This window comes from Panthera tigris, chromosome C1, assembly GCF_018350195.1.
Source record: "Panthera tigris isolate Pti1 chromosome C1, P.tigris_Pti1_mat1.1, whole genome shotgun sequence".
In the NCBI taxonomy this organism is placed as follows: Eukaryota; Metazoa; Chordata; class Mammalia; order Carnivora; family Felidae; genus Panthera; species Panthera tigris.
Window position 1 is genome coordinate 57,311,899 of NC_056667.1, and position 20,437 is coordinate 57,332,335.

The 20,437-nt window shown below is 35.2% G+C and overlaps 1 protein-coding gene across 1 annotated transcript in view; it reads left to right on the plus strand.

Annotated features, from left to right (window-relative positions):
- The window catches only part of LRRC7 (leucine rich repeat containing 7), a 556,339-nt gene that overhangs the window by 253,804 nt on the left and 282,098 nt on the right, over positions 1 to 20,437 (plus strand). The gene's annotated exons all lie outside the window — the stretch shown is intronic.

Here is a 20,437-nt window from a genome sequence, read left to right on the forward strand (position 1 = left end):
CATGGAACACTTGTTGATAGTACCAGTGTGAATTGCTAGTGATTTCTTCAAGTCTATGAGTCTAAGAGTCATGGAGACATTTACAATGTCACTAGGGAAATTGGACTAACACCTATAAGTAAATATCATGAGGCTGTACAATGAGATGCTTAAGTATATGGCACAAGTTACAATGATAAATTCTTAGAAAAGTAAGACTATTTTATTATTAGGGAATTATTCAATAAAGGCTATGGATTGAGGAAGTGAGAACATTTCATTTGAAGAAAACAGTATGCAAACGGGGACACACACATCTACACCAACCTGACTTACCACTTGGAGGGTTTTCAGGAAGACAATTCTAAAAGGACCACATGTTGACTTAGAATAGCAACTAAATTTAGATCCATTGAAAGATGACATTACATCTACCTTTATTAAGAATAGATTTATAGGCCACATATTTGTGTGGATTGATATTTTGGTACATATATATTGCTTATATATTTACATATATTAACACACCAAGTTCTATTTTGAAATTACAATTTATGAAAAATATTATATGGACAAATATAATGCATCCCTTGATCTTCAGTCAGCTTTAGCTGAGTATTCTGAATAAATAAATATCTATTTATTTTTTAAGAGGATTAGAAAAAAACTTGTCTAAATATAAACATGAAATTCCTAAGAAATATGTTATTTTTATAATTATCTCCTAGTGGCCCTCTTGCATCAAGACATTTTTGTTGCCAGGAAATGAATTGAGAGTTGTATGTCTTCAATTCAGAAAGAACTCTGTGAGCATCCTTAGAAGTCCTTGTGAATATTATTAGGGAATTTTTGCTGTGCTTATGGTCTCTATGTTCTGGAAATATTTATGCAAAAATACATGCTAGACATGGCAAAATAATCTGCAAAGTTAGCAGCACAAAAGGTTTGAGGAACACGATGATATATCAGCCATTGCTAGAAGTTACACAAACAGTAAAAGATTTTGACACATCAATACTTTCACAATATTGTACCTAAAAAAGCTATCCCTGAAATCTGTGGCAGAGATCTAGATAGTTACTTAAGAGCCATAACTCATCCTTTGGGAATCTGTCAAGGGAAAAAAGACTAGATAGGAAAAAGTAAGGGCAGTGTCAGCATCACCGTTGACAAGGTTGGAATAGTCCTGGTGTAAGAGTCAAGGCATGAGAGACTTTAATCTGCATTGGCATTTAGGTACAGACAGTAGAATGATTAATTTGAGGCAGGGACTCACTTAAGTACTAGTCAATCTAGGTAAAAATTTGCTTGAAATGTGCTTGAATTTGATATGTGACCTTTTATGACAAAACTAATTCACTCGGAGGCTGAGGTTAAATCTGATTTTAATTGTCCATGTGGCCCCTAATCTTTACTTTTCACATCCATTTCTGCCACTAGAAATCCTATTCACTGTTTAACTTCCATAATTTAAAATTACTCTTTTATATTAAAACATTAGATAAGTGAACTAATGTGTATAGAAAACATACCTACACTATTTGTGTGAATAGCTTTCATCTACCTCTCTAACCACAACTCCAAAGGACCCATATCCCCTTGCATTTCATCCTCAGGTAATGCCAGATTGTTGTTCCCAAATGCATCAGGCTGGCTACTCATGACACAAGGAAACAATACTATTTTGTCTGCCCAAAATATTCCTTCCTTCCCACTGCTGAACTCCTCAACCAGAGTCCTCATCACCTTTAAGAGACATTTCAGATGTGATTTATTCTGAGATACATTCCTGACCTTTATATACAAAGAGAATTAATTGTTCATTCGTCTGTGATAACTTTATGCCTTGTATATATTTTTATTTTGAACTTATCTCACTGTTTAATTTCTGTATACCCTTATATATATGATTATATTATGCAACTCTTGAAATCAGGCACTATCTTATTCATTTCTGTATTTGGAGCTGCTAAAACAAAGGCCAGCAACCATGGCAGGTGCTCAATAAATATTTGGCAAATAAATAAAAATTATACAGAAGATTTTTTAACAAATATATACTTGTATATTTATATTATATTCCATTAGGGACCTACATAGAATAGGGTCCCCACCTGTTATCCTGGGGAACTGTTAAATGTAACTGAGTGCTGGAAAAGATGGAAATGGCACTGTAATACATAATGAATAACTACTAAAATCAGCACTAACCTGACATGTAATAATATATTTAATATCTTTGCTCTTTGGAATAATGACTACTTTGTGTCAAGCTTTCGTCTCTTCCTTGAGCTTCAGATTGGTATAGCCAACTGCAGGCTGAACATAGCCATAATACGTTTCACAAACACCCCAAACATTGTATTTAAAACCAAATGTCATCTACCCTAACCTGCACTGTGAGAATTTCACTGTTACATTAGAGAATCTACATTGTAGCCTATGTCAACTGAAGTACATTAAATAGGAGAATAACCTAGCCATATCTGCAATTTAGAAAGAGTGCTAATGCTACTTTTGAAGGATGAGTTTGGTAATGGTGGTGGGAATAGTGGGGATAGGGAGACCAATTAGAAGGCTACTTAAGTAGTCTAGCAAAGAGACAAAGGGACTAAATTAAGATTGTAACAATGGGAATGGTGAGAAGGAAACAGACATGTTTTTTCCATGTGCATTGAGGAGATAATTTGGCAAGATTTGGTAACTGAATGCATATGGGAGTTGAAGGAAAGAATGGATTTTTACATTGAATGCCTACAAGTATTTCATTCCATGTATGTTTCTGAAATTTGTCCTTAAATGATCAATGTACATGTAATGATAGTAGCTAAAGTATCAATATTCCCACTGTTAATGTTCTTGCCAACATTTGGGATTTTTAGATATTTTAAGTGTTGGCTAATCAGATGAATATATAAGGGCAGGTTGGTCATTTGTATTTCCATAATCACCAGTGAAGTTGGCATTTTTAAGTTTCTTTTTATTGGCAACTGTAGATTCTTTCTTTACAAATTGTCTTTTTGGCACATTTTCATTTTGGCCCATTTTATTTCTTTTATTGTTTGTCTGTTAGGTTCCTGGTGATTCAAAAGATCTATTTACTGTGAACACTTTTTCCTTGTTAGTTAAATGGGCTACAAATATTATCTCCCAATTTGTGGTTTGTCTTTTCACTTTGCTTAGAATGCCATTTGTCATGGAGAAGTTGCCAATTTCAATGTAATAAAATTTGTCACTCTTTCCTTTATAGTCTGTATTTTTAAAGCTTATTTAAGAACTTCTTTCCTACTTTAATATCATAAATATATTTCTCTATATTTTCTTCCAAAAGTATTAGTTTTTCTTTTCACATTGAGGCCCTTAATCCATTTGCAACTTATTTTCCTATGCTGTATATAATCAAAATTTATTTTTTCCATATGAGTAAGATGATTAATTGGTCCAGCAACATTTATTACATCATCCCTTGTTTCCTCATTAATTTTTAATTCAACCTCTTTTACATATGAAAGATATTTTTTCCAAATTCATCCCTGCCCTGTCAGCCCACTTGCCTGTTCCTGTGCCAATATCACATTTTCATGATCACTATAACTAATATTAAGTTTCAATATCTGATAATCCAAGACCTCATTTTTTCCTTTTCAAGAGTGTCTTGATATTCTTGGTATTCAACTCTTCCATATGAATTTTAGTTTTAACTTCTTGAAATTTGTAGACAATTTATTGGCATTTTTAAATCGGCTTGGATTAAAGATTAATTTGGGAAGAATTGATATGTTTGTGACAGTAACTATTGTAATCTATGAGCATACTATGTAACTTTAGCTTTATTTAAGTCTTATTTTGTGTCTTTCAATAAGGTTTTGTGATTTCCTTCAAGAGAGACTTTCACACATTTTGTCAAGAGTTATCTCTAAGCAGTTTAAGTTGCTAGTTTATATTGTATTCATTTTTAAAAAGTGATTTTTACAGCTTTAGTTCATGTTATATGGAAACATTATTTTCATATTTTAATCTTACATTCAGCAATGGTGCTGAATTGTAAGTTCTCATACATAACCACTAGATTCTTTTGAATTTCTTATGTATAAAATTATATTTTCTGCATGTGACAGGTTTTTCTTTCCCACCCTTTATATGTTTATATACTTTGAGTCATTTTTTAATAAGTTATAATTTCCAAGGAAATCACCTATCCCATCATTTAGATACTCAATTTTATTGTCAAACATCACCCATAGGCTTCTCTTATGTGTTTCATAAATCTCTACCGTATCAGTGGCCATTTATTCCTTTGTATTTCTAATACTTTTTACTCATGACATCTTTTACTTAAAAAAAAAAATTTAAACATACATTTATTTATTGAGAGACAGAGAGAGACAGAGCATGAGAATGGGAGGGGCAGAGAGAGGGAGAGACACAGAATCCAAAGCAGGCTCCAGGCTCTGAGCTGTCAGCACAGAGCCTGAAACGGGGCCTGAACTCACAAACCACAAGATCATGACCTGAGCCAAAGTCCGATGCTTAACTGACTGAGCCACCCAGGCATCCCATGTCTTTTACTTTTTTTTTTTTTTAATCATCCATCCTGCCAGAAGTTTTTCTACTTTACTAACTTTTCAAATAATACTCTTTGGCATGTTAGTGTCTCTATTGGTTGGCTTGTTTATTTTCCATCATTGATTTTTACTTTTCTATTTCCAACTGCAGCAATGTTTGTCATTCTCCTCCTTTCTTAGGATTTACTCAGTTATTTTCAGTATTCTAACATATTTGAGACTTTTTTAGTCATCACATTATTCTTATTGAACTATATTGCAGACTACATGGTCTAGATGATACTGATTTCTCGTTATTGACTTTCACATTGTGGCCAAGTGTATTGTCAATTTTTTAAATATTTGTTTTTGTTTGTAATAAAAATATATATTTGGGGCGCCTGGGTGGCTCAGTTGGTTGGGCTTGTGAGTTCGAGCCCTACATCGGGCTCTTTGCTGACAGCTCAGATCCTAGAGCCTGCTTCGGATTCTGTGACTCCCTCTCTCTCTGCCCCTCCCCCTGCTTGCACTCTGTCTGTCTCTCTCTGTCTTAAAAAAATAAATAAACGTTAAAAATACATATTCTCTGGTTATTGAGTACACACTAAGGATCTACTAATAATATAATTACATAAGATGATTAGATATAGATATAGATGATATAGATATAGATATAGATATAGATATAGATATAGATATAGATAGATACATATATAAAGACACAGAGAGGGGAGAGAGACAAGTAAATAAACATTCATGCTGCATTTAAATCACCCTTCCTCTCTTAAGTCTTTTTGTTACCAAAACTACATGCAGCAATCCATGGGTAAATGCATCGCTTTCCATGCCAATGGATTTTTTATTATTTATTCGTTAGATCTTAATTCAGTAGTAAAATAAAAATCCTGTTTATCAGAGATAAACACATTTTATGATATTGTGATCTCTGAATAAATAGTCTATGCCTTTTTGTAGAGCTGATACATGGTCATAATGGAGTAAATTGTTTTATATGGTAAAGCAACACAATGAATGATAAGGTTTAATTAGGCAGTGGTTCAGTTTTAAGTCTGATGTTGATTTATCATAGCTTCAGAGAGACTGATGCTATAATTTAACGACTTTAATGAAAATGAATTAACATGAAAGCCCTTCCTAATTCTGCAGCAATTAAGTGATTTTTCTCTCATCCTCTAAAACATTTCTATGCAAGAAGAGATTTGAACAGCATCATAGTGGGCAAAATCACTATTGTTAGTTAAAATGAAAGGCAATCAGAGTTGAAGGCATTATTATGTGTTTTACTAACTTGCCAATTATTCCACCCTTTCCCTAAATGCATGCAAAACACTAAGGACAAATAATATCCTCAACTTTCTATGAGAGTGAGTTTCTCTCAAACACACTAGAAAAAGAAGAAATGAGCAGCCAATTATATGATAAAAATCTTTAAAATTTTCAGCATAAGAGAAAGAGATCCAAGAAGTATGTATATAAATTCTTAGGGAAGTCTATTTTGGGATGCTTTATTATGAGCTGGGGAGAATATGTTACCATGCAGTTGTTCTCAATTAACAATAAATATGCTTTTTGGTGTTTGGCAAATCATTGGACCATTTGTTTAGAGTAAAGCATATTATTTTGCCCTATTAAATGGCTCGCTCACAACACTCTTAATGTGTTATTTATCTGAAAATCACTAGCACTTGCCTTACTCTAAAACAGGTTTCCTTTCTACAAAGCCCATCTCTACGCAAGATTACAGTGTTAAAATAAACTGAGGATTGACTCCCTGTATTTCCATTAGAGAATATGATGGCAACAAATACCAGGCCTGTGTCCTTGTCACCTTCTCAGCCTGATGCCAGGACTTTTAACTTTTTCTGACGTCTTGGTCAGGAAATAAAATCAACAAGCAATGCTTATGTGTATTATCTGGATTTACTCCACGGGGGATGGAGTTAACAATCGGGTAACATAATATATATTTTTAAAAAGGAATTACCCTCACCTTCTCATCATTCTGAGGTCTGTTCTGTCACCTAAACTGATAACTTTTCCTTGAGTAACAGCAGAGCCTTTTCTGAGCTGAGTGACTAACCTGTTTTCTGTGTCTTTGTAAATCCTGGAAAATTGTAAGAGAAAAAAATTGAACTGATAATGAAGCATGTGAGCCCTCTCTCTACTACTCTGACTCCCTCCCCACATCAGTATAAACTCCTTGAGAACAATAACTGCTATACCATACACTCCTTCTCCATCCTCAGTGGCCACATCAATGTGCAGGCAGTAAGTGCTCAATGAAGTGGTTGATTGATAATGAAGGAAGAATTCATTGATCGACTATGAAGTTAGATTATGAAGCAGTTCATTTCACTGTTATGAATGTTTGTTTTTCAATGTGCTTATTTTTGAAATAGAGAAAGGGAGAGAGGGAATCAGGTATCACTCTTTAACTCATTTTATCTATGTCAGATTTATTCCTCTGTGAATCAACTCATTGTTGGTCAAGGTCACAGAGACTTCTCAAAATGTTTGCCAGACATGTCCCTAAGGCAGAATCAGTTGCATGACTGTCTCGAATTATTCATTAGCGTACCTGCATTTGGTTTTTCTATTCATAATACCACTAAAATAGACATAGTCTTGCAGGAGACTTTTTGATTATCCTTGCTTACCTTCCTACCGAGTTCTCCATTCTCTTCACCAGAGTGGTTAGAGGTAAAGCAAACCATTCCAGTCTGTTTATTCTTCTTGTTTTTTTTCTCTCTCTTTCTTTTAAGGTATAACTTGCCTATACAGTTTCTCATAAATTTACTAATCTAATTCCTGAATGTGTTTCCTTTCTCATGCAGTAGATTGCTCCCTCTGAAATCTCCCTATAATCATTGCTTCCTACTCAGTGGAGTATTGCCTCATTTACCAAATATCTTTGGGGAATGAGAGTTTATATACAAACTAATTTTCCAAAATAAAATTATAATTTATCCTTCTATATATCAAAATATTTAATTTTATTTAATCATTCTGGTTGGAAATTGTTCCAAGGATGTTTCATATTGCATTATCTTCTTTAAATTGGTGTAATTAATGCAATTTAAATTTTCCAGGTTGATTTGAGTTCATCATGGGCTGTCTTATTGAACTTTTATTTTTAATATGTGTAGCTGCTTGCCTCTAAGAAAGATAAGAAGGATAGACTTGAATAGTTCTGTTATTAATTTTGTAGTTTTTCCTATCATCCCTTCTATTATCAGATTATCAGTTATAATTTATTCATACTGGCACCCCTTCCTATTTGTTCCTTCTAATAACTGTCAGTTGAATGGTATATAAGGAATACAAACATTCTGAACTAGGTTTATAGCACTTGTTGCAGATATGTTAAATTCAGAGATAAGGAACTTTATTCTTGAGCACTATACTTAAAGTTTCAGGAAGTTGATACCATCTGAAATTTAACTGAAGGTAATTATACAACAAATGCAGTTTACTATGCCACCATGTAAGAATGCTACGTAGTCAATCATGAATGTGCACTAAATTCAGAGTTCCAGAAAGTTTAGCTTGTTTGTAGTTGACGTAGACAGTATGTATGGAACAAATGCGATATATAGTGCTTTGTTCTAAATGCTACCTTATGAATCTAGGGTAGCTAAGACTTATACCCCAAAGTAGTTTAAACCCTAGATTTGATGGAGGCAGCTTAACATAGATAAAATTTGATAGTATTTGGAATAAGGTTGGCCTTGTTTCAAATCCTGGCTTCCCCCGCAAGCCTCAGTTTCTTCTTTAGTTAAATGGGAGTAATAAGCCACTTTATAAAATTGTTATAAATATGAAATAAAACAAGGTGCTTAAAACTTGTCCTCAAAAAATTCTATTTTTATCTGCTCCTAAATCTAATCCAATTTACTAGATATATAAATAGCCTGCCTGCCTTCTCAAAATTGAAAACAAAATAGCAATTATAAAAATCGGTATCACAAAATAGCATGTAAAAATATTAAAATTTTCTAAATTTATTTTCTTCCTTTATTTTATACAAGACATTAAAGTTTTTGTCTTTTATCAGCATATGGCACTTATATCACGTAGTGAACTATTTAGACTGATGATATCTGTGAAATTCAGTAAGGAGGTTTTTCAACATGCACTATCCACAACTATTATCATGCATACTAATTCATACAAAAATTATAAGCAACAAAAATAAATTTGTTTATTAAAGAGGGTCTTCTTTTTTAAAAAAAAAAAAGTTTATTTCATTTATTTTGAGAGAGAGGGAGAGAGAGTGAGGGAGAGAGAGAGAGGGAGAGAGAGAATGAGCAAGTGTGAGCAGGACAGAGAGAGGGAGAGAGAGAATCCCAAACAGGCTCCATCCACACTGTTAATGTAGAGTCCAATGCAGGGCTCGATCTCACAAACCACGAGATCATGACCTGAGCCAAAATGAAGAGTCGGATGCTTAACTGACTGAGCCATCCAAGCACCCCAGTAATAAACATAAATTTTAATGCATTAGAGAACACTAAATCATTCCAAATTTGGTATTTGTAGGAAGTCTTTTATGTTTTTTTCTAAATATTTATCTTAGAGAGAGACAGACATAGCATGAGTGGGGGTGGGGGGATTGCAGAGAGAGAGGGCGACACAGAACTCAAAGCAGGCTTCAGACTCCGAGCTGTCAGCACAGAGACAGACGTAGAGCTCAAATTCAGGAGCCACAAGATCACGACCTGAGCCGAAGTCAGACACTTAACCAATAAGCCACCCAGGCACCCCAATTTTATGTTTTAATAGAAAGAGATACCTTTCAATCTAAGCCCTCTGACTAAAATCAAGTTTCTTTCCATATTTGTAAAGTATTTTAGTTCATTGCTTCAAGGTATTGATGTGAAGATATAATTAGATCCAATTTAATAAACACTTACTGACTTTTCATTGTTTTCCTAGGTCTGATCTAGGTACTGTCAGGAATATTAAGAAATTCATGTCAACTGATGAATCTCACTCTCTAACTCCATCCTCCTATTTTTCCAGATGACTTTCTCTTATAGCTCAAAACATGATTTAGCCCTGTCAGAACCACCAATCTATTAATATTCTGACATATCTGTCCAGCTTTGCCTTTTTGTTCATATATTTTCTTTTTCCCTCTTTACATGGCCTTGGATTCTGTGGTCACTTGTCAAATGATACCCTTGACACCTTTCCTCCTTTTATATCACTGTGCTCGCTCAGTAAAATTACAAACCTGGTTGAACCCAACTCTCTACCTATTGCTAAAAGGATCTGGAAAAAACATTCAATCACACTGATATCACTTTAAATTCATGATCGAAAATCTGAAATGCAGCCTTGACACTTCTCCAAAGTCACGTTTTACTTCCTTAATCCATTGCCTCTCCTCTTCTTGTGATTATTTCATTTGTTTTACTCTTTCTTCAAACTCCCATACCTTCTCTCCTATCTTTGTGGCTACTGATTCTACTCCACTGAGAAAATCAAAGCTCTCGGATGATAACTTCCCCCAGACACTTACCATCATATCTACCCATCTACAAGCATCTGCACTCGTATTCTCTGATTCCTGCCCATTAGTACAGATGAACTATTCCTGTTCCTCTCTGAAGCCACTGAATAACCAGCCTCTCTTGCCTACCCATGGATATCACTCCAACAATTCTCCTTACTTTCTACTACATAATCAAGGTTTTTTTCTGCTTGTTTACTCTAATTGGTGTATGCACATGCTGTTATTTTTCCATTCTAAACAAAACTTCTTAGCTGCTCTTTCCTGAATGACTCCCCCTCCCCCTGCTTGTAGCAAAAGCACTAAGTGGGGTTGTCTGTATTCTCTATCTACAATTTTGTTCCTCTTCCTCTCTCAAACCACTCTTATCTTCAAGCCCACTACTCCAACAACATCATTCCAGTCAAGATCACCCTGATTTCTTCATTACTAAATCTACAGGCAGTTTTTGGTCAGCATTTCACTTGACCTATCAGCATCATTTCGAACAACTGATCACTTCTTCCTACTTGATACGTTTACTTCATTTGGCTTTTAGAAGTCAATACTTACTAATTATCTGTCCCATCTGTCAGATTGATCTTGTTCAGTCTCCTATGTTGATTCTTCCTCTTCTCCCTATCCTCATTTTGGAGTCCTTCATGGTTTGGTTCTTGGTCCTCTTTTCTTCATTATCTCACTCACATCACTGGTGTTCATATTTTGTCTCATGGTTAAATACTATCTATGTAATCATGGATCCCCAGTTTTTTGACCTACAGTCTAGACCTCTCTCCTAAACTCTAGATTCATAAAAAACAACTACCTGACTTCTCCTCTTAGAAGTCTCAAATTACACATGTCCAAAAAATGAACTGTTTATCTTGTCTTCAAAGCCTACTTCACATATTGCTTTTTCTAAGTTAAAGGCAACCCCTTCATCCAAGTTGCTTGAGGCAAAAAAGCCTACAGTCATCCTTGATTCCCCCTTTTTTTTTTTCATACTCCAGATCTAATCTATCAGGAAATCCTATTAGTCTTACATTCAAAATACATTCAGGCTCCATTCATTTCTCTCTCCTTCCACTACTTTCACCCAGAAGTAGACCACCATCAACTCTTTTCATGTTTTACTATACAGCCTCCAGTTGTCCTCCCTCTTACAAAGGCCACCTTACTCGGGAACCAAAGTGGTCCTCTTAAATTATAAATTAGATCATAATACACTCATGTCCTTCAATGTCACTTTATTTCATTCAGAGTAAGAACCAAAGTCCTTGCAATGGCTTAAGAAGCCCCAAATGAGTTGACACCCTCATCTGCCCACCCACATACACAACCTTATTATCCCTCTGACTTAATGTTTTGCTACTTTACTCTTCCTGGCTGTGTTTTAACCACTCTGGACTCCTTGCTATTTCTAGAATACACCAGGCATACTCAGGCCTTATAGAATTTTCACTATTTATTCCCTGTGCCTGAAAGGCTCTTACTTTCCACCCTCAGACATCCAGTCATATGTGTCTCTATCTCTCTCAGTTTCAAGTCCTTGCTCAAATGCCATCTTCCCAATCAGTGAGGCTTACCCTAATCACCCTGGTTAACTTGGACATTCCCAGGTATTTCTGATCCTTTTTATTCTGCTCTAATTATCTTTTCCCATAGCATTTCTCATTGCTAAGATACTATATAATTTTATACATTTATATTTCTATTAATTATCTTTGTTTTATTATACAAATTTCTCTGATAGAATATATAAGCTCCACAAATGAAGAGAATGTGTCCTTCTTTTTCATGCTATATCCCCAATATTTTTTTAATGTTTATTTTTGAGAGAGAGAGAGCGAGAGAGAGGGAAAATGAGTGGGGGAGGGGAAGAGAGAGAGGGAGACACAGATTCTGAAGCAGGCTCCAGGCACTGAGCTGTCGGCACAGAGTCCGACGCAGGGCTTGAACTCACGAACTGTAAGATCATGACCTGAGCCGAAGTCGGATGCTTAACCAACTGAGCCACCCAGGAGCTCCTATATCCCCAATATTTAGTACAGTTCTTAACAGAATAAGTATTCAAATATTTGTCTAATATATGAAATGACCCATTTCTCTCAGGGACCTTATTATTATAGTTAACGACTCAAATATCAGAGAATATCAAATATACAATAAGATGGTAAATCAGTGAATCTTCAACTTATAAGCAAGTACCATGTCTTATTATTTTTTGAGTATCATTTCATTTCAGACATTATATAATCTAAAATGCTAGGTATTAAGGAGAGCTATATGTCCTAAAATAGCTAAATAAATTATCATGTAGATCATTGAATATAAATTGTATTTTTATGGATGATATTTAGACTGAAGATTTAGGCGAGAGAGTGGATGAGGACAGGTAAAAATTATAACACATTAAATAAATATATTCAGAAAGTAAGATTTAAAAACAGTTTATATGTTATGTAAATGTCTTACACTCAGGTTTGCCTTTCATTTATGATCATAAGGATCAATGTTGCTCTTATTCTTGTTAGGCTCTATGTGTGAGAATGACAAAATTGTTTGCTACATTTAGACTCTAAACTTATCTATTGCAGGGGAAAAACATTTGCTTTCATACTTTATTCCCAACTTAAAACCTACTTAAAGCCTAACCCAAGATTTTAAAAACACTTGAGTTTTGATTTTTATTTTGACACCAATAATCTTTTTTATAATTAAATAAATCTGAAAACTATATTACTTATAGGTTTAAGATCATTATCAAGACTTAGATGTCTGCATTAGTTATAGATAAGATACTCCAAATAAAAGCAATTAACCAGATATATACTAAACTTAATGACTTTTAATTTTCTATCATGCTACACAGGAAAGATCCATATTTGATTGATTTCAGTATTCCCCCCTTTCCCTTCTTCTGCACACCCTCTGGAAGAATGACTGAGATAGAAGCAGCAGGAAAAAGGACAAGAATGAATAACCCACAAAGGGCATAAGTTCCTGAATAATTTTGAAAGTTGAGCAGGAACTTTTTGAACCCATTTTTTTTAAAGGAAGGGAAAAACAAAACAAAACAAAACCCCACAATTAATCAGATAAAATAGTCAATCATATCTTTTCTACTTCAAGGTATTAATATTCTGTTAATGCAATTTTGATCATTCCATTACATTAAACATTTATTTCTGTTTTAAATTCAGAATGCAGAAATCTAATTTTTCATTTGATGATATTTCTATGAACATATTCAAAATAGGTTTTGTGATATAGTTACTGAAGTGAACATATGGCATTTCAGCCTAGGTTTGAATCTATTCTAAACATAATGAGCCTGAATCTCCAGGGATTCCCAAAAGTGAACTCTTCATGCCCTTAGAAGAGAGTTCCTTATGGGCCTGTGTTAGAAAGTTTATGTGTTATCTCAGCTGAAAAACAGGGAGTAGAACTTGAATTGTAATGGCCTACAAATGTTTGAGCCCACTTCCTATAGTAATCACAAATTAATATGATTGAAGTATATGTGTTGTTGAAGTACGGGATATGTATCCCTCTACTTCAGGATGAATACATTTGAAAATCTAAACAAAGTTCATGATAGAAAATGTGTGTGTGTGTGTGTGTGTGTGTGTATCTATCTATCTATCTATCTATCTATCTATATATCTACCATATATCTATGTAAAACAAATATCACCTTTCTTATAAATTGAAAACACTGTGTTTCAGAGGACCATACAGATCAGTTTCCAAGACTGGTTGATGAAGATGTGGATTCGATAATCAAATCAAATGTAATTTTAATAAGAAATAACATAATGAAGTAAAAAGGAATAAAAGATATAGTGTTAAAAAATTGAATTAAATCCTACCTTATACATTCTCATCTGTAAACACCCATTAGTATTTAAATAAGTCACCGAATCTTTGTGAATGTATGGTTTGTCATCCATAAAATGCAAATAATATTGCTTAATATATCTTCCCCATAAGACTATTAAGATAAATTATTTTACACAGTGGTATAGAGAAGAGTAAGTTACCTTAATTCTTATTAATATATGAATTATATCTAGTGCCATACTAATTTCTTTACCTTCCTACTATCTAATACTCAGATCAACTCTTTGAATTAGACAAAAAATGAATAAGTGATGCTCAAATATTATATAAAATAATATCTAGTTAAGTGACAGCACTGAGATATGACAGCACAGTTACGATTCCAACCTGTACTTTTAACTCTTTGATAAACGACCTCTTCATGTTTAGGTTAAACTATAAGTTAAAATTATGCTCTGGAACTTAAACTCTAGGGCCCATGTATTAGTATATATGGTAAAGTTCCCCCTGGAAACCTTTGAACATTTATCTCAGATACTATATTGATTAGCTATAGGGATCCTTCAGCACACTAATTCCTATTTATTTGTTGTGTTCTCTTAGGTGGATAAATTTTACAAATGTATTACCTCAGGCCAGCCCATTTTGATATTTGGTTCCTTTGTTGACTGACACAGTCTTCTTCCATTTACTGTTGACCCTTGAACAATACAGGGGTTGGGCACCAATTCCTACACAGTTGAAAATCCACATAAAACTTTTTACTCTCCCAAAACTGAACTATTAATAGCATACTATTGACCAGAAGCCTTATCAATTACACACAGCCAATCAACACATACAAATGTATTAAATACTATATTCTTACAATCACATAAACTAGAGAAAAGAAAATGTTAAGAAATTCATAGAGAAGAGAGACTGCATTTACAGTACTGCATGTATTTATCAAAAAAGAATCCATGTTTAAATGGACCCATGTAGTTCAAACACATGTTAGTCAGGGGTCAACTGTATTTCCCTTTTTTTTTAATAATTTATTTTTTTAGTTAGCAAAAGGTGAAACAATGATTTCAGGAGTAGATTCCTTAATGCCCCTTACCCATTTAGCCCATCCCCCCTCCCACAACCTCTCCAAGTAACCCTTTGTTCATTCTCTGTATTTAAGAGTCTGTTATATTTTGTCCCCCTTCCTGTTTTTATATGACTTTTGCTTCCCTTCCCTTTTGCTCACCTGTTTTGTATCTTAAAGTCCTCATATGAGTGAAGTCATATGATGTTTGTCTTCCTCTGACTGACTAATTTTGCTTAGCATCATACCCTCCAGTTCCATCCACATAGTTGCAAATGGCAAGGTTTCATTCTTTTTGATTGTTGAGTAATACTCCATTGTATATATATATACCACATCCTTTTTATCCATTCATCCAAATATTTGTTATCTTTCCACATTTTTTCTTGTGGTTGATTTCGAGTTACAAAGTGTTATGGTCTGAAAATATGTATGGTATGATCTTGATCTTTTTGTACTTGTTGAGGGCGGATTTGTGTCCCAGTATGTGATCTATTCTTGAGAACATTCCATGTGCACTGGAGAAGAATGTATATTCCACTGCTTTAGGATGAAATGTTCTGCATATATCTGTTAAGTCCATCAGGTTCAGTGTGTCATTCAAAGCCATTGTTTCCTTCTTGATTTTGTGTTAGATGATCTGTCTATTGCTGTAAGTGAAGTGTTGAAGTCCCTTAGTATTATGGTATCATTACCAATGAGTTCCTTTATGTTTGTGATTCACTGATTTATATATTTGGGTATTCCACCTTTGGAGCATAAATGTTTACAATTGTTAGATCTTTTTGGTGGATAGACCCCTTAATTATTATATAATGTCCTTCTTCATCTCTTGTTATGGTCTTTATTTTAAAGTATAAATTATCTGATATAAGTATGGCTACTCTGGCTTTCTTTTGGTGACTGTTAGCATGATGGTTCTCCATTCCCTTACTTTCAATCTGAAGGTGTCTTTAGGTCTAAAGTGGGTTTGTTGTAAACATCATTTAAATGGATCTTGTTTTATTACCCATTCTGTTACCCTATGTCTTTTAATTGGAGCATTTAGCCTATTGATGTTTAGAATGAATACTGTAAGATATGAATTTATTGCCATTATGTTGCCCGTAGAGTTGGAGTTTCTGGTGGTGTTCTCTGATCATTTCCAGTCTTTGTTGTTTTTGGTCTTTGTTTTCCCCATCTTTTCTCCCCTCAGAGAGTCCCGCTTAAAATTTCTGGCAGGGCTGGCTTAGTGGTCACAAACTCCTTTAATTTTTGTTTGTCTGGGAAACTTTTTATCTCTCTTTCTATTTTAAGTGACAGTGTGCTGGATAAAGAATTCTTGGCTGCATGTTTTTCTGATTCAGCACATTGAATATATCCTGCCACTCCTTTCTGGCCTGCCAAGTTTCTGTGGACAGGTCTGCGGCAAACCTGATCTGTCTTCCCTTGTGGTTAAGGACTTTTGTCCCTTGCTGCTTTCATGATTCTTTCCTTGCCTGAATATTTTGTGAATTTGACTATGATATGCCTTGTTGATGGTGAGTTTTTGTTGAATCTAATGGGAGTCTTCTGTACTTCCTGGATTTTCATGTCTGTATCTTTCCCAAGGTTAGGAAAGTTTTCCACTATGATTTGATCACATACTCCTTCTACCCCTTTTTCTCTCTCTTCATCTTCTGGGCCCCCTATGATTCTGATGCTGTTCCTTAATGAGTCCCTGATTTCTCTAATTTTTAAATCGTGCTCTTTTGCCTTAGTCTCTCTCTTTTTTTCTGCTTCATTGTTCTCTATAAGTCTGTCCTCTATACCATTGATTCACTGCTCTGCCTCATCCATCCTTGCTGCTGTGGCATCTATTTGATATTGCAGCTCAGTTATAACATTTTTTATTTCATCCTGACTAGTTTTTATCTCCACAGACAGTGATTCTAATCTGTTTGCATCTGTAGCTAGTATACTTACTATCATGATTCTAAATTCTGGGTCAGACATCTTGCTTGTGTCTGTGTTGATTAAGTCCCTGGCTGACATTTCTTCCTGTTTTTTTTTTTTTTTGTTTTTTTTTTTCGGGTGAATTCCTTCGTTTCATCATTTTTGGAAGAAAAGGAATTAACATGGTAAAAAAAATTAAAAATAAAAACTTAAAAACAACACAAAAAAATCAAACAAAGGATGCTAGATCCTAGGTTGTCCTGGTCTGGTTGTTGGAAGGAGCTTGATAGATTAGAGAAAAAAGGGAAAAATAAGAAAGGGGGGGGGGAAGGAAAAAAGAGGAAAATGTTTGAAAATTTGAAAAAGTTAATACAATGAAATAGAATAAAATAAAATGATGGAAGAAAAAAAATAGAATTTTAGAAGTTTACAAAAAAGTAAGAAATATAGTAGAAAAAATTAACGAAGAATATTTGTAATAGAATTGGAGAAAAAATAATTTTTTTCTCTTTCTGTATTTAAGAATAAGAAAAGGAAAAAAAAACCTGAATAGATGGACCAGAAAATAGATTGAAGTGCAATTGAAATTACATTCTTTTCCCCTAGAAGTCAAACTATGAAGCACTTTATAGTCCATAAACTAAGCAGGTGGAGAGACTTGTGTTGTTCCTGAAGAGCCTGGTTGGCCCCGTGTGCGGGGCTTAGTGTAAAGGCTCCATTCTCCACTAGATGGTGCTCCTTAGCTTACTGGGGTGGTTTGTGCAATTCCTGTAGGTGTGCATGTTCATGCGCAGGAGGGGTGAAAATGGTATCACCCAGCTACCCTGTCTATAGTATTGGAACTCTGTGCTGTCCCAACCAGCAGTCGTGCACCTCTCCTTTGTCTCCAGAGTCTGTCCACTCCCCACTTTTACACTGCCTGTGACCAAGCCATCAGGTTGCCAGGTGACACCTCCCTCCTGAGTTTTATCTCAGATGTGGCTGTGTTTCCCAACCCCTCATTCTGAGGGACTGTGGCTTTGACCTGTTCTGACCCTCTGGGGGAGGGTTTCACTGAGCAGTGGCCAGGTGCCCACCTGCCCCCAGGAACGATCGTGGGACAATGCTGCTGCCTATACCCAGAGACCGTGGATGAGTGCCAGCCTGGCCCAGAAAAAGTTTATGCAATTGTGTAGCAGTAGCCTTTGAAGGATTATGGTAAATCACAACACACATCTGGCACCAGGCTTCCTATTTAACATCCTTGATCTAGCACCAGTGAATGTGGTTGTTCTCCAGTGTCTGTTGGGACCTTTGAGAGTCAGGTGGCCGCACAGCCTCTACCAAATGCCCTCCCAGCCAATGAACTACCTCTCTCTATGTGGCCATTGGACCCCTTGGACCTCACTCTCTTCTCCTGGGGATTTGCTCTTACCACCATAGCTCCATCAGGTATCAAGCTGTGGAGTTTCAGACTCCACGCTCCCCCTGTTTAGAGTCTTCATGGAACTTAAACCCTCTCCTTTCTTCTTTCTCCCTTTTTTCTTTCAGTCCCTCATGTACTCTTTCTTTTCTGTGCAGCTGCTTTTGGGCAAGGGGGATGCTTTCCATACTCTTTCCCCACCTGTGTCTGTCCTCTCTCTGCAAGCAAAAACAGCTCCTTGCCCTCTGCAGCTTTCTCCCTCAGTTCACCTCTCCGTGCCACATACCTGCTGAGTTCTGTGATTCTGGTTGTGCAGATTGTTGTGTTAAGCCTCAAATCAGTTTTCTAGGTGGGCAGGATGGTTTAGTGTTGATCTGGCTGTATTTCAGGGATGAGAGACTCAAAAAAAATTTCCATGCTGTTCCATCATCTTGGCCCCTTCTCTGTATTTCTAATCATTATAGGTAACATTTATGCAGCACCTTGTGCCAATTGCTTTGCTGCTTTATCTCTCTATCCTCACCACAACTGTCTTTGAAACCATTCATATAATCAGCATTTTTCATAGTAGACATTGAACATTTAAATGGGTTACCCAACCAGTAAGTGATGAAGTTGGGATTCCATCTTAATCCAATAGACTCAGCTCTGAATAAGTTTAAGTTTGAACTACAAACAACATAATATGTTTTTAAACAAATAATTTAGTAGTATTTTCACCACAAAAGGGAATTACATTTTCAGTAGAAGATAAAGAGATACAATCTTTTCTTTAAAATTATTTTTTAATTTGCTTCTGCTTCTATGTCTTGGTTTACACATAATTAAGAAGGCAGGCACGTGTAGAGATAAGGCATCAGGTATACCAGTATGCAATGAGCCCCAACTGGTTGCTGAACAAAAAAGCTAAAGTCATAAAGGAAGCCTTACCCACCTGTTGGTTGCAGATATCCAAAGGAAATATAAATACTATAGGAGAAATATTGAGGACATCTCAAGGATTGACATATTGATTTCTTTGCCATTTTATTCAGGTCTAGTTAATGAGGGTGGCTCTAGATGTTATGGCCTTTCCAAAAAAGAGAATTGGCTTTTCTCATTCAATTTGTATGTAACAGAGCTCCTACACTTCCTTGAGTTCTTAACTAAGAAGCAAAAATACTTAAGCAATAACTTTAGGACAGCATAGTTTCTGATGAACTTTCACATAGGGAGAAAAAGCATGAGAAATGTCTCCATACCCTCTTTTGTACCCTTATTTTGCAGTGGATAAATGACCTGTCTTGGTTTGACTGTCCTCCTGCTGCTTCACTGGGCTTCAAGGTTCTGTGGACATGGTGGTCTAGGTCAATGGAATCTTGGAAGGTGGTGGTTTTCTTTCTTGACTGTCCATCATTAAAAAGTTCAACAAAATCCTGCCACAAAATGTTCCTTATCCTCTTGTCAAACATGAAATACTGAGCAGGTCTAGTACTTTATAGGAATATTACCCCCTTAATAATTTCAAAAATTTAGAGCAGGTAGTACTGTAGACATATAGGAATAGCTTCATATTGCTGCCCTCTCTTCTATCTCTTGTATAACCTACTATATTTGATTCATTTGTATCAACTGAAATATCCTCCACATCTTTTATTTCTTTGACCCTCACATTTATGGATTAGGTTTGTGGCTTACTGAGTTTCAGTTTTGTAGAAAGACCTGTTTTTCTGTTACATAGCCCACAGCACAACTTTGACAGCAGATGAGCAGTTCTCTAAGAGTGATAGGGTGATGAGCCAGGCTGGCTGCCTCAGAGACTGGAGAGAGGACCCGATGAAGAGTTGTTCACCTTTTCACCCTTTCAGGCAGATGTAGAACTACATTCTGTGCAGCCAACAAGAAGAATTGCATAAAATTTATTAGAGACCCACATTAGTTTGGGAATATCTATTTTGTGATACATCCCTATGTATCTTTCACATGTTCAATCTTCCCATCTTATAAAAGAAGCCAAGGTTTTCTTATATCTGCTGATATCCCCTTACTACAGTAGTAGCACTTAATAATCAAATACCTAGTTAGTTTTATTGCTTTAAATTAGTAAAAACTCAAGATCTATCTTATGCTGAGCATACAATTGTCTTCAATTTATAACCAATTTCCAAGTATCATTGTGCTAAAATATT